Below are 12,182 nucleotides of genomic sequence, written 5' to 3' on the forward strand. Positions count from 1 at the left end.
AAATAATTTTTCACACTCCAGCTCTAGGGTATCGAATGCCTCTTTCTGACTTTCCCAGGCACTTGCTCTCTCTCTCTCTCACACACACACACACACACACACACACACACGTGCACATACACATGTGCACACATTCATGTCGTCCCCCACTCCCCGACACGAAATACTTTGGGAAGAAAATATAAAAAGTCTGAGAAACATTTCCGATCCTTATTTTATTAGCACCAGTATATTTCAGGCCACTGGTAAGTTCTTTGGAAACAGAATATCAAATTATCACTCCCCCAAATGTTTGTTAGCTTCAAGGGGGAAAATCTACCTTTGTAATGGAAATATTTGGCAAGTGCCACCGTGTCAAGATGACATCACACAATGTACCTCTTGATTTGACACAGTGGGAAGTATGCACAATCGCTACTGTAGTGTTTTGCTTAGCAATGTTTGACCTGGTTTCCTAAGAGAAAGAGTCACAGAAATCTGGAATGTGGCCATTCTAGACGATAACTGGTCCAGACTATCCAAGGACATCATATCCTGAAGAACAGAGAGAGGTTACAGAATGTTCAAACTGAAGACTGGAAACAACGTAACAGGCAAATGAAGTGCTTTGATCCTGAACTTCCCAAAAGTGTTTAAACATTCTTTTGAAAACCAGGGAAATCTGAACACTGAATGTATGTTGGTGGTTGTATTAGATTAATGTGATGTTTCCCCTCCACATTAATAACAATGTAGGTATATAAAAAAAATCCTTGTTGCTTAGGAGGTAAACTGAGATATTTGGAAATGAAAGTCATGGTATGTATTGCCTGCTTTTGGATAGTTTGGCAAAAAGAAAAAAAAATAGATATGGAAGTACAGAAAACCAATAGACCAAGATGGTGACAGCCGAGAAGATTTAGCCTAGAAATGTGTCCGGTTAGTATTGCTCTGCGTTGGAAATGTTAAAAAATAAAGTGTATTTTTAAATGGAGATTTCTGGTAAAAATAGTTTTTGTTTTGAGAAATTATTTTTATCACCAGATAATTCAGGAAATGTGTGTGTGTGTGTTGTATGATGTGTGTGTGTCCATAATGTGTCCTAGCCTATGCATACACACTATGCAAACCTACATGCAGAGGCCTGAGGTAGGGCTGAATGTCATTCTCTATAGACTCCCACCTCCTTTTTAAACATTCTATTTTTATTTTTATGTGTATGAGTGTTTGCTTGTATGTATGTGTGCCACTTGTGTGCCTGGTGCTTCCAAAGGCCACAAGAGGTGGGCAGACAGCCTGGAACTGGAATTACATGCAGTTGTAAGGCATTTTCCTAGAAGCTGGGAGCCAAACTCTGAAAGAACAGTAAGTGCTCTTAACCACTGAGCCATCCTTCTAGCCCTTCCACCTCAGTTTCTGAGACAGGATTTTTCAGTAAACCTGGAATTTATTAACTTGCTGAGACTAGATGGCGAATGAGGTCCTGGCATCCTCCTGTGTCTGCTTCCCAGCATAGGGTCACTCTGTTTTCTTCCACATGGACTGTACTTGCTACACACATGCCACCTTTCCTTACTGTTTTCAATCCTTGGATCTTGAGTCAAAGAAGAAGAATATGAAACAGGAAAATACTGATGTCATTTGGAGCGTTAAGTTCAGCAACTAAGAATAGCATGTATTATTGAGCTTTGTGTTTATGCAGTGAAACACCTGAGACAGGATGACTGATAAAGAGAAAGATTTAATTAATTAATTCATTCATTCATTTTTAAGACAGGGTTTCTCTGTGTAGCCCTGTCTGTCCTGGAACTCACACTGTAGACCAGGCTGGCCTTGAACTCAGATATCTGCCTGCCTCTGCCTCTGGAGTGCTGGGATTAAAAGCGTAAGAAAAGTTTAATTAGATCAATTATGATGGGTCTCCATCCAAGATCAAGTGGAGAAGGTATTGATTTGGCGTCTGGGGAAGGTGGCACTCTGTACTGTGATGGGAATACAAGTTTGCTCCTGAGAATGTGCATGTCTCAAACCAATACAGAGTGAGTCAAAGACATTTCAACTTCTTCTGTGAATTTTCTTTTATTAGCTACCTCTTATTTATTCATCCATCCAATGTCTGTCTGTCTGTCTGTCTATTGCTTTTTTGAGACAGGGTCTTACTATGTAACCCTGGCTGTCCTAGAACTTACTATGTAGACCAAGTTGGCCTTGGATTCACAGAGATATGACCACCTCTACCTCTGGGATTAAAGGTATGCACCACAACTGGCTTAATTTCTTTTTTAAAACAATTTAATAAATTTTATACTATGTGTGTAACTGTGTGTGGGCATGCGCAACACATGTATAGATGCAGTGGAGGCCAGAAGGGGGCGTCAGACTCAACTCAAAGTGGAGTTTCAGACATCTGTATTTTGCAGTTTGGTGCTGGGACCTGAACCAGGTCCTCTCCAACAGCAGCAGGACTCTTTAACAGCTGAGCAGTCTCTCCAGCCCTATAATTTATTTTGAGGAGACATTTTCAATAATTCTCCTACAAAGTACTTTCCCCAATAGTGTCATCCTGGGGACCAGTCCTTTGACATACAGGCCTTTGGGAGACATTAAACATACAAATCATACCATGATATAATGGGGAAAGAAGATGATCCAGAAAAGCGGGAAGGGATTTCTCCAATAGCCATTGAGAAAATTCTACAGGCCAAAGTCAGGGAAGCCTGGGCATTTCATACAGAAAGGAGAGATTACTTTGTCTTTGCACGATTGCAATAAATGTATCTATTTATACACATATGTATATATACAAATATGTATATACACATGTGCATGCATGAAAACACACAAACAAACACACACACACACACACACACACACACACACACACACACACACACGAGACCTGGGTTCAGTGCCCAGCATCACTCACCTGGCAGTTTATAACCATCTTCAATTTCAGTTCCAGGAGATCCACCACTTTCCTCTGACCACAAGCACCATGCATGCAAACGACACACACACACATTCATGAGGCAAAACACTCATACATTCAATTAAATTAAGTGTAATTAACAAAAAAACAACAAAGAAAGGGTTAGCACTTCCAGGATAAAACAGTACACTGAACTCCTCCAAGGCTTTTCCGTTATGCTTTTGCTAGGGATGTATGCATTTCCCTTGTTCCACACACATGCAAATGCTTAATGTGTGAGCTTGCCTGCATACATGGTTGTGCGCCAAATGTGTTCCTGGTGCCAGTGGAGGCCAAAAGAGGGCATCAGATTCCCTGGAACTGGAATTAGAGATAGCCACGGGCTGCCACTGATTTGCTGGGAACTGAACCTGGGTCCCTTGCAAGAGCAGCCAGTGCTTTTCAACCCTGCAGTTGTCAATTTTATTTATTGATTTGAAACGGAGATTGACCCTTAGGCCTTAGCCCTTAAGATTATCCCCTTGCTTCCAGATGTTTCTCTCTATTTCATATTATATGCCACTAGGTTAAGTTTCTAAATTCAGCTTTCATTTGTTAACAAGCACAGTTCTGATTCAGTCACTTCTAGGTTGGATCTGACTCTTTGGAACCTTTTAGGGATGCATACCTTACTGGTCCACAGATTGCAGTCCATGTAGGAAAGCACTAGAATGGACAGCTTGGCTTTGCCCTGCTTGCCTGTGTTTGGAATGCCAATAGTTCTAGCCTTTCTTTCTCCCCTCCACCCCTGATTTATTTATTTTATGTATATGAGTACACTGTAGCTGTCTTCAGACACACCAGAAGAGGGCATCGAATCCCATTACAGATGATTGTGAGCCACCATGTGGTGGCTGGGAATTGAATTCAGGACCTTCTGGAAGTGCAGTCTGTGCTCTTAATCTCTGAGCCATCTCTCCAGCCCCATTTCTAATGCCTAGGTTTCATGTCATTTCCCAAACCTTTTCCTCTTGCTTCCTTCTCATTTGTGCCTTAATGTTCACCTTTCAGACATTGCTTGTGGCTAGTGAACACATCTTCCACTGTGGATCCATTATCTGTTGTTAGGTGTGTGCTAGTGAAACACCATGCCCTACATCTTTCTTGGATGGAGCTAGAAAACCTTCCTCATGCAGTGCCCTGCAAGGAGAGTTTAGGCACAGGGAGTGGGGGTATGTGGAGCAGTATTCAACAGCTTGCTTTGCTTGTGCTAGGACTTGGGTTTTATCCTCAAAAACCAACCAAACCAAGAAAGAGCAAAGACTTTGTAGACTGTATAGGTAAGCCAGCAGCCATGTTACAGATGTTGTAGAGACAAACCCAAGAACAAAGAAGCTTTGTCATGTGGTCATTATTTATCAAGTGAGCTTCTTATAGTATCACTTTTTAAAAAAATTATTATCATGGGGGCTGGAGAGATGGCTCAGAACACTGACAGCTCCAGAGGTCATGAGTTCAATTCCCAGCAACCACATGGTGGCTCACAACCATCTGTAATGGGCTCTGATGCCCTCGTCTGGTGTGTCTGAAGACAGCTACAGTGTACTCATATAAGTAAAATAAATAAATCTTTTAAAAAAATCATGGATGGAGAGATGCCTCCATGGTTAAGAGCACTCACTGCTCTTGCACAAGACCCAGCACCCACATAGGAGCTCATAATCTTTGTAACTCCCGATTCAGGAGGTCTGATACCCACTTCTGGCCTCTAAGGGTACCAGACACACATGTGGTACCCAGAGGTACAAACAGAAAAAACACCCATATACATAAAATAAATTTAAGAATATAGCTAACATTTATTAATATTAGTATGCATTTTGTGTTTGTAATGTGTGTGGGTAGAGGTAAGAGAACAACTTTGTGGAGTTGTTTCTCACTTTCCACCTTTTTATGGGTTTTAATGCACAGACCTACTGTCTTAGTTAGAGTTTTACTGCTGTGAACAGACACCATGACCAAGGCAACTTTTATAAGGACAATATTTAATTGGGGCTGGCTTACAGGTTTAGAGGTTCAGTCCATAATCATCAAGTTGGGAACATGGCAGCATCCAGGCAGGCATGGGGCAGGAGGAGCTGAGCGTTCTACATCTTCATCTGAAGGCTGCTAGCAGAATACTGAGTTCCAGGCAGCTAGGATGAGAGTCTTAAAGCCTACATCCACAGTGACACACCTGCTCCAACAGGGCCACACCTTCTAATAGTGCCATTCCCTGGATTGAGCATATACAAACCATACCTACATGCAGGCAAAATATCCATATGCATAAAATGAGAATAAAATAAATATTGCTTTTTGTGCTTGTGCTGGACCTGCAGGGAGAAAGCACAGCTTCTGCATGTGGCTCTACATGAGAGAGTTCACCAGCCTGTAAGTGCATCATTGCTGCCAGGGACCACACATTCATCCATAATGTGACTGATGTTGATGGAGCCATAGTAGGTTTAAAAGGCAGTAAAATCTATGCTATCAGTAGGACCAAACTGGGACTCTGGCCTTTCCGATATCTTCTCCCCGCCCCCGCTCTGTTTTTTCAGCTACTATGAAGTCAATGGCCTTGTTATTTCACATGCCCCTTGCTGTGACAGATGGCCTGGCTTAAAATAAAGAGCCACATGACCATGGGCTGAAGCCTGTGAAGCTGTAAGCCCAAGTAGCCCCTTTCTTCTTAGAAATTCATTTGTATTGCCCTCTTGTGTATGTGTTTTCTTTTTTTGTTTTGACTGTTTGTTTGTTTGTTTGTTTTGATAGAGAGTCTCACCGTGTGGTCCAGGCTGGCTCAAATTCATAATCTCCCAGTCACAGCTCCCAAGTGCTAAGATTGCAAGCATGCACCACCTAGCTGGACTCACAAGCTGATTATTTCAGATACTTGTTACAGTTAAGAAAAGATGATGTACTGGGTCTTGGCTTACCAAGAAAATACCTGGATTTATTTATTTTTTTAACAATACAGATCTCATATTTTTACCATTTAAAATCACAATCTCTGGAGATGGGGCCCATAAAGTGTATCTCTGAGAAGCACCATTAATATATATGTTATATATATATATATATATATATATATATATATATATATATATATATTATATATGTTAATATATATAACATATATATTAATAGTGCTCTGCCTCCTGAGTGCTGAAATTAGAGGTGTGCACTACCACCACTCAGGAAATGTTGAATTTTAATAACTCATACCAGTGGAGAATGTTGCACTAGAAAGTAATTGACTGAAAATCTTACAACTATTCATTCCTGGCAACTTGGAGATAAACAAGTCAACTCACTTTATTGGGTTTCAGTTTTCTCTGTAACATCAGAGTCCCTTTCAGCTATAAAATTAATAATTTTGAATACTTCAAACCTTTTTGTAAGCCTATGTGTGTATGTATGCACGTGTGCATGCATGCATGCATGTATAGGTGTGTGTACATACAGAAGCCAGAAGTTAACATAAGAGATCTTATCTTCCTCAATTGATTCACTTTGTTTTGTTTCTTTCTTTCTTTCTTTTTCTTTTCTTTTTTTTTTTATTTTTTTATTTTTTTATTTTTCGAGACAGGGTTTCTCTGTGTAGCCCTGGCTGTCCTGGAACTCACTCTGTAGACTAGGCTGGCCTCGAACTCAGAAATCCGCCTGCCTTCTTTTCTTTTTTTTAAGGACTTATTTTTCTAATTTTATGAATGCCTTACCTGCGCATATGTAAGTGTACCATGTGCATACTGTGGTATTTTGAATGTTTGACCTAGGGAGTGGCACTATTTAGAGGTGTTGCCTAGTTGAAGTAGGTGTGGCCTTGTTGGAGGTAGTGTGTCACGAGGGCATGGGCAATGTGATTCTCCTCATAGCCACTTAGGAACCAGTCTTCTGTTTGCATTCAGAAAAAATGTAGACCTCTCAACTCTTCTCACATCATGCCTGTCTGGACCCTGCCTGTCTCACCCCTTGGTAATAATGGACTGAACCTCTGAACCTGTAAGCCAACCCCAGTTAAATGTTGTTCTTTATAATAGTTGCCTTAAAGCTATTCAGATACATTATCATATGTTAACTATGGAGGACCATGAGACTCTAGATGAGGATGCTACTCTATCCAGGGTGTTCCCAAGTTCCATCTCCACCCAACCTAAAAGAGGGGACTTCTGCTCCTAGACCAAGCAGAGAGGGGCCCACCCAGAACCCCCTTTGTCTGGCGATCTGAATTCTTGTGTAGGCTGTGAGGCTAAGCACTGCAAGGGAATATAAATAAAAGTTAAAAATATGCCTCTGGATTCCCTGAGGGACAAGCCTGACTGCATAGGGGTTGATGTCAAAAGTATCCTCTCTCCAGGAAAAAGACATCGGGACGGGTATGGCCCTCATGCCTCACTGAACAATGACAGGAGGACTGGAGCCATTACAAGGTCCCCTTTAATTACTGGAGGTCAGGCCTCTATCCCCCCTTGGCAAGATTAGAATCGCCACAGCCCTTCTATACTTGGAGAAGGGAGGAGATGTCAGGGGCAGCCCTGCTTATACACTGAAGGCCTAAAATCAGCCATAAGCCTAAAATCAGCAATAGGCCTGACTTACATGCCTGCTAACACAAAGTCTTGGGTCTCTATGGAAAAACACTGAAATAGAGGGCTATAAACTATTGTAAACAGGCAGCTTTTGTTGAAATCTACCAGCCTGAGTAGTCATAGACCTTGTAAATAGGCAGCCTTGGCAGATAGTGCCAAATTAGATAAGGACAAGTGAATCATAGGCAGAGTCATATAGACCTGACCCCTGAACCTTCACCCAGCTGATACCCTGTTCTGAAAGATATCTGTACTCCCCTTGAACACCTATGTTCCTGTGTCATCCCCTTCCCCACATCTTGCATTTTTGTGTTTATAACCCCCATGTTAAAAAGTAAAAATTATGATAACACACACACACACAAACACACACACACACACACAGTGTACCCCTGGTTCTGCTGACTTAGCTCCTGACAATCCATTTTCTTGTTCTCAGAAATACATTGAATTATAAAACGTCATTGTGGTTTTTGTGCTGGGTAAAATGATTTTTATTGATCTCATTTTAAACTTCAAAGTTTGTACTGAGTTAAAATGTCCTTTAACATAACTATAGGTCATATTTATCTTTGTATTGTAAAATGCTAGTTGATCTGTTGAACATTTTAAAAAACTGGATTCCTTTTTGAGAATTTCATATACGAACACTGTATTTGCATAATTTCCCCCTTTCTCTCCTTCCTCCCACTTTTCCCAACCCCCCATACTTTTTAAATAATCTTATTATTTAATTATTGTTTATATATGTATACATGTATAAGTATATATGTTTATACAAATATTGATAAATAGTGTTTTGAAAAAAAAATAATAGTTGCCTTGGTTATGGGGTCTGTTCACAGCAGTAAAATCCTAACTAAGAATTTGGTACCAGGGACTGGGTTATTGCTGTGATAGGTCTGATATGCTTTTGTTTGGAGGAATGTGAATTTTGGGTCTTTGGAAAGCAGTGGAATGCTCTAAGTGGGAATATGGAAGTCACTGGTGCTGAGGGCTATAAGAACTGTGCAGACCTGGCCTAAGAGGTTTCAGTGGATAAGAATTTCAGAATGTGGTCTAGAGACTGTTTTTGTGATATTTTGGTGAAGAATGTTGCTGCCTTTTGCCCTTATCTGAAGAGGCTAAGGTAAAAATTGCATTGACAAAGGAAGTCTCAAAAAAGCCCAACAGGGACTTTGTTCTTGCTGGGCAGTGGTGGCACACAGCTTTAATCCCAGCACTTGGGAGGCAGAGGCAGGCAGATTTCTGAGTTTGAGGCCAGCCTGGTCTACGGAGTGAGTTCTAGGACATCCAGGGCTACACAGAGAAACCCTGTCTCAAAAAAAACAAAAACAAAACAAAAAAAACCAAAAACAATCAAACAAAACAAACAAACAAACAAACAACACCCAATAGGGACTTAGTTCTTTGGTTTAATCTCATGAAGAGCATTTGGATCAAGCATAGTAAACTTAAAAAGAAAGAAATACAAAATGTATGGTTCAAGTAATAATATAGAGGCACCAGAAAGTGAAATGGAGTTGAATTCTGTGTTCAAGGAGTTTAAGAGATTAAGGAAATGGTGATCTCAGGGCAAGATCCCACCCAGCTAAGCTTATTGTTTGTGTTTGCAGTCGAACAAGAAATTTAGTCATACCTGTGATCCAGATCCTGAGGTTGGAAGACACAGGCTTTTGATCTGGATCCTGAGGTATAGTGGCCATGAAAAGCATAGGACCAGGAACCAGGCATAATGGTACACACTTTCAATCCTGGAAGACAAAGGCAAGCAGATCTCTGAGTTCAAGGCCAACCTGGGACAGAGCAAGTTCTAGGTGAAGAAAAGCTAAGTCCAGGCATGGTGGCACACACCTTTGATCCCAACATTCAGGAGACAGAGCCCTGCAGATCTCTGAGTTCAAGGTCAATCTATTTGAAGAGTAGATTGTTTTAGGACAGCCAAGCTTAGGTGGTGAGGCAGTTGGAAAACAGGAAGCTGGTACTAGAACAAGGGGGGCTGTTGCGGACCTTTTCTCTGCCTCAACGCTTTGGGGCTAAGTGCTCTGGTCAAGAGAGAGAGTGGGGCTGCAGGGGCAGGAGACACGAAGAATGGAGACAAGACAGGGTGTGATCAAGTCTCTTCTATTGAAGGGAATTCTGAGGTATTTATATACACAAGCAGGAGAACACAGGTGAAAACACTTTACCATGTGCACCATACAGCTGAGGTCACTAAACAGCAAAACAAGCTATGTGGGATAAATATATTTATCAGAGTGTGCTTCAGCTGTTATAGGCTTTTGAAAACCAAGTCTTTCATCAGGGTATATGGTTCCAGATGGTTGCAAAGTTGATCTAGCCGCTTTCTGCTTAAAGTCAGCTCCCAACAGGGGGCCATGTTCCAGCCCCAGCAAGCAGCAGAACTCAGGTGCTTTGGCCATGTGGATCTAGCTTTAGAGTCAAGAAAGGAAGGAACTACTAGGACAATTAATGCTGGTAGGCTAGAGTTAAGAAATTAGAAGTGATTAAGAAGAGACCAGCATCACTGAGGTGAAATCTTCTGAGAAGCAAAAAGAAGCTGTGTCTAGAGATAGCCAAGGTTGTACCTTGTGCTATAGCTAGACTCAGTAATGTGTAAGAATCACCTAGGTGATACTGGCTTTGAAGGTATGAAGGGGTCATGGAGAGCAGCTAAGGCTTGGTACTGTGAGAGGTCATGGAAGGCCATTGGTGAAGATGCAGCCTCAGCTGCAGTAGATGGCCCAGGACTGAAGGGATCGTGCAAAGAATTTGAGGTTTGGCACCATGAAGAGAGCCTATGAGAGCCTATTGGTGAAGCCTTGTTGCAGCAGAAGACCCTAAGGTATTGGAGATGCCAGTGCTGCAGGATGACCATCCAGAACAACAGCAGCAGTGGAGTGGAATCAGAGGGCAGAGCTGTAGATGTGACCTAATCCCATTGGAGGAGCCCAGAAGATCATGTGTGGATCCCAGAGATTGAAACAAAAAGCTATAACATTGAAGAAGCTGTAATGTTGAAGTTGCCTTGGAGAACCCAAGATGTTTGAGATGTCACAGTTGTAGGATACCTGCTGAAGAAAGCTGCTACAGTGAGTGGAACCAGCCAAAGAAAAGTGTGCTGCAGTCAACAAAGCAGAAAGGTGTTGGACATTAGACATGGAAATGCTGAATGTGGATTTACCCAGCTGGTCTTGCTTTGGTCCAGTATTTCCTTGCTATGGAATTTTGGGATGGTAATGTTTATCCTGTGATATTAGAGGTATGTGATCTGCTTTTTGATTTTGATTTTTTAAAGGGATTACAATTAAGTGATTGGATGAATCTCAGAAGGGACTTTGACCTTTGGACCTTTGAAGTTGGCCTATATGTAGTTTTCATTATGCTTTGGCTAGGTATGGCCCCCATAGACTCATGTGTTTGGACAAGTCTATGGGGAGGCAGGAAGTAGAATGTGGTGGTTTGAATATGTTTGCCCTAAAGAGTGGCACTATTAGGAGGTGTTGCCTGGTTGGAGGGAGTGTGTCACTGTGGGCATGGGTACACACCTCCCTCTCTTCACTTGGTAGCTAGTCTTTTTCTGTTTGCCTTCAGAACAAAATGATCTCTTCCCACATCGTGCCTGCCTGGATACTGCCATGCTCCAGGACTGAACCTCTGAACATGTAAGCCGCCCCAATTAAACGTTTTCTTTTATAAATGTTGCTTTGGTCATGGTGTCTGTTCACAGCAGTAAAATCCTAACTAAGACACATACCATGCCTGCAGAAGCCAGAAGAGGGAGTTGAATCCCCTGGAACTGGAGTTACAGACAGTTGAAAACCTCAGCAAATGCTGGGATCCAAACTGGGGGCCTTTGCATGACCACCAAGTGCTTTTAACGACTGGGTCATTTTGTCAGCCCCACTCAGTTTTGAAATAAGGTCTCTTGCTGTACTCAAAGTTCTCAGATTCCTCTAGACTGGCTAACATCTCTCTCTGGCTTTAGAGCACCAGGGTTACAGTTGACTCTCCACACCTGGCATCATCTTACATGGTGCTGTCGCTTGCGTGTCAAACACTGTATCAGCTGAGCTGTCTCTCCTCCCTAGTGTTTCAACTCCTTACTATTTCTGCCCACTCTTTGGAGTTCAGCTTTTTCCCTTAGTTGCCCTACGTAAGGCAAATAAGAGTAAGTCCATCTCACCCACCCCCACGCCCACGCCCACGCCCACACCCTAGATCTTAACTTTTGCTTCAACTAAACCTCTCAGGTTCACAATTCCTCTCTATCTCCAAATCTACAGAAATGCTTGTTTAAGGTTCTCCGGAGTCCAGTTTCTTGCTTGTTACTGTCTGGCTCTGACTCAACCTTGTCTATCCCATGCCCTTTCTTTCTCTTCTGCCTCAATATTTCAATTAAGCTTCTTTGACCTCTTCTTTCAGTGATACTTCTGCCCATCATGTTACCATTTTAAAGTCTGTTTACTCTGAATAATAAGTAGCTAATGGTTATTGACTGTTTTTTATGTGTGCCAAGCACTGTGTCGAACATTTTACAGATAATATTCCATAGGATTTTTACCCACACATATACATTAAGTACTATTGGTTTCTCTACCTTACAAATGAAGCCAAGACAGAAAGATTACATAGTTACTGGTGGCTCCGGATTTGAAACCAAG

General features: G+C 41.8%; 1 long non-coding RNA gene across 1 annotated transcript in view; it reads right to left on the minus strand.

Moving 5' to 3' along the window:
* LOC143439310 (uncharacterized) overlaps positions 1-12,182 on the minus strand; it is a 47,744-nt gene that overhangs the window by 17,676 nt on the left and 17,886 nt on the right. The window contains exon 2 of the long non-coding RNA XR_013107608.1: positions 9,158-9,272. This is a non-coding gene — a long non-coding RNA (uncharacterized LOC143439310). The remainder of the gene's footprint in view (positions 1-9,157; positions 9,273-12,182) is intronic.

The sequence above is a fragment of the Arvicanthis niloticus genome, chromosome 26 (genome assembly GCF_011762505.2).
Source record: "Arvicanthis niloticus isolate mArvNil1 chromosome 26, mArvNil1.pat.X, whole genome shotgun sequence".
NCBI lineage: Eukaryota > Metazoa > Chordata > Mammalia > Rodentia > Muridae > Arvicanthis > Arvicanthis niloticus.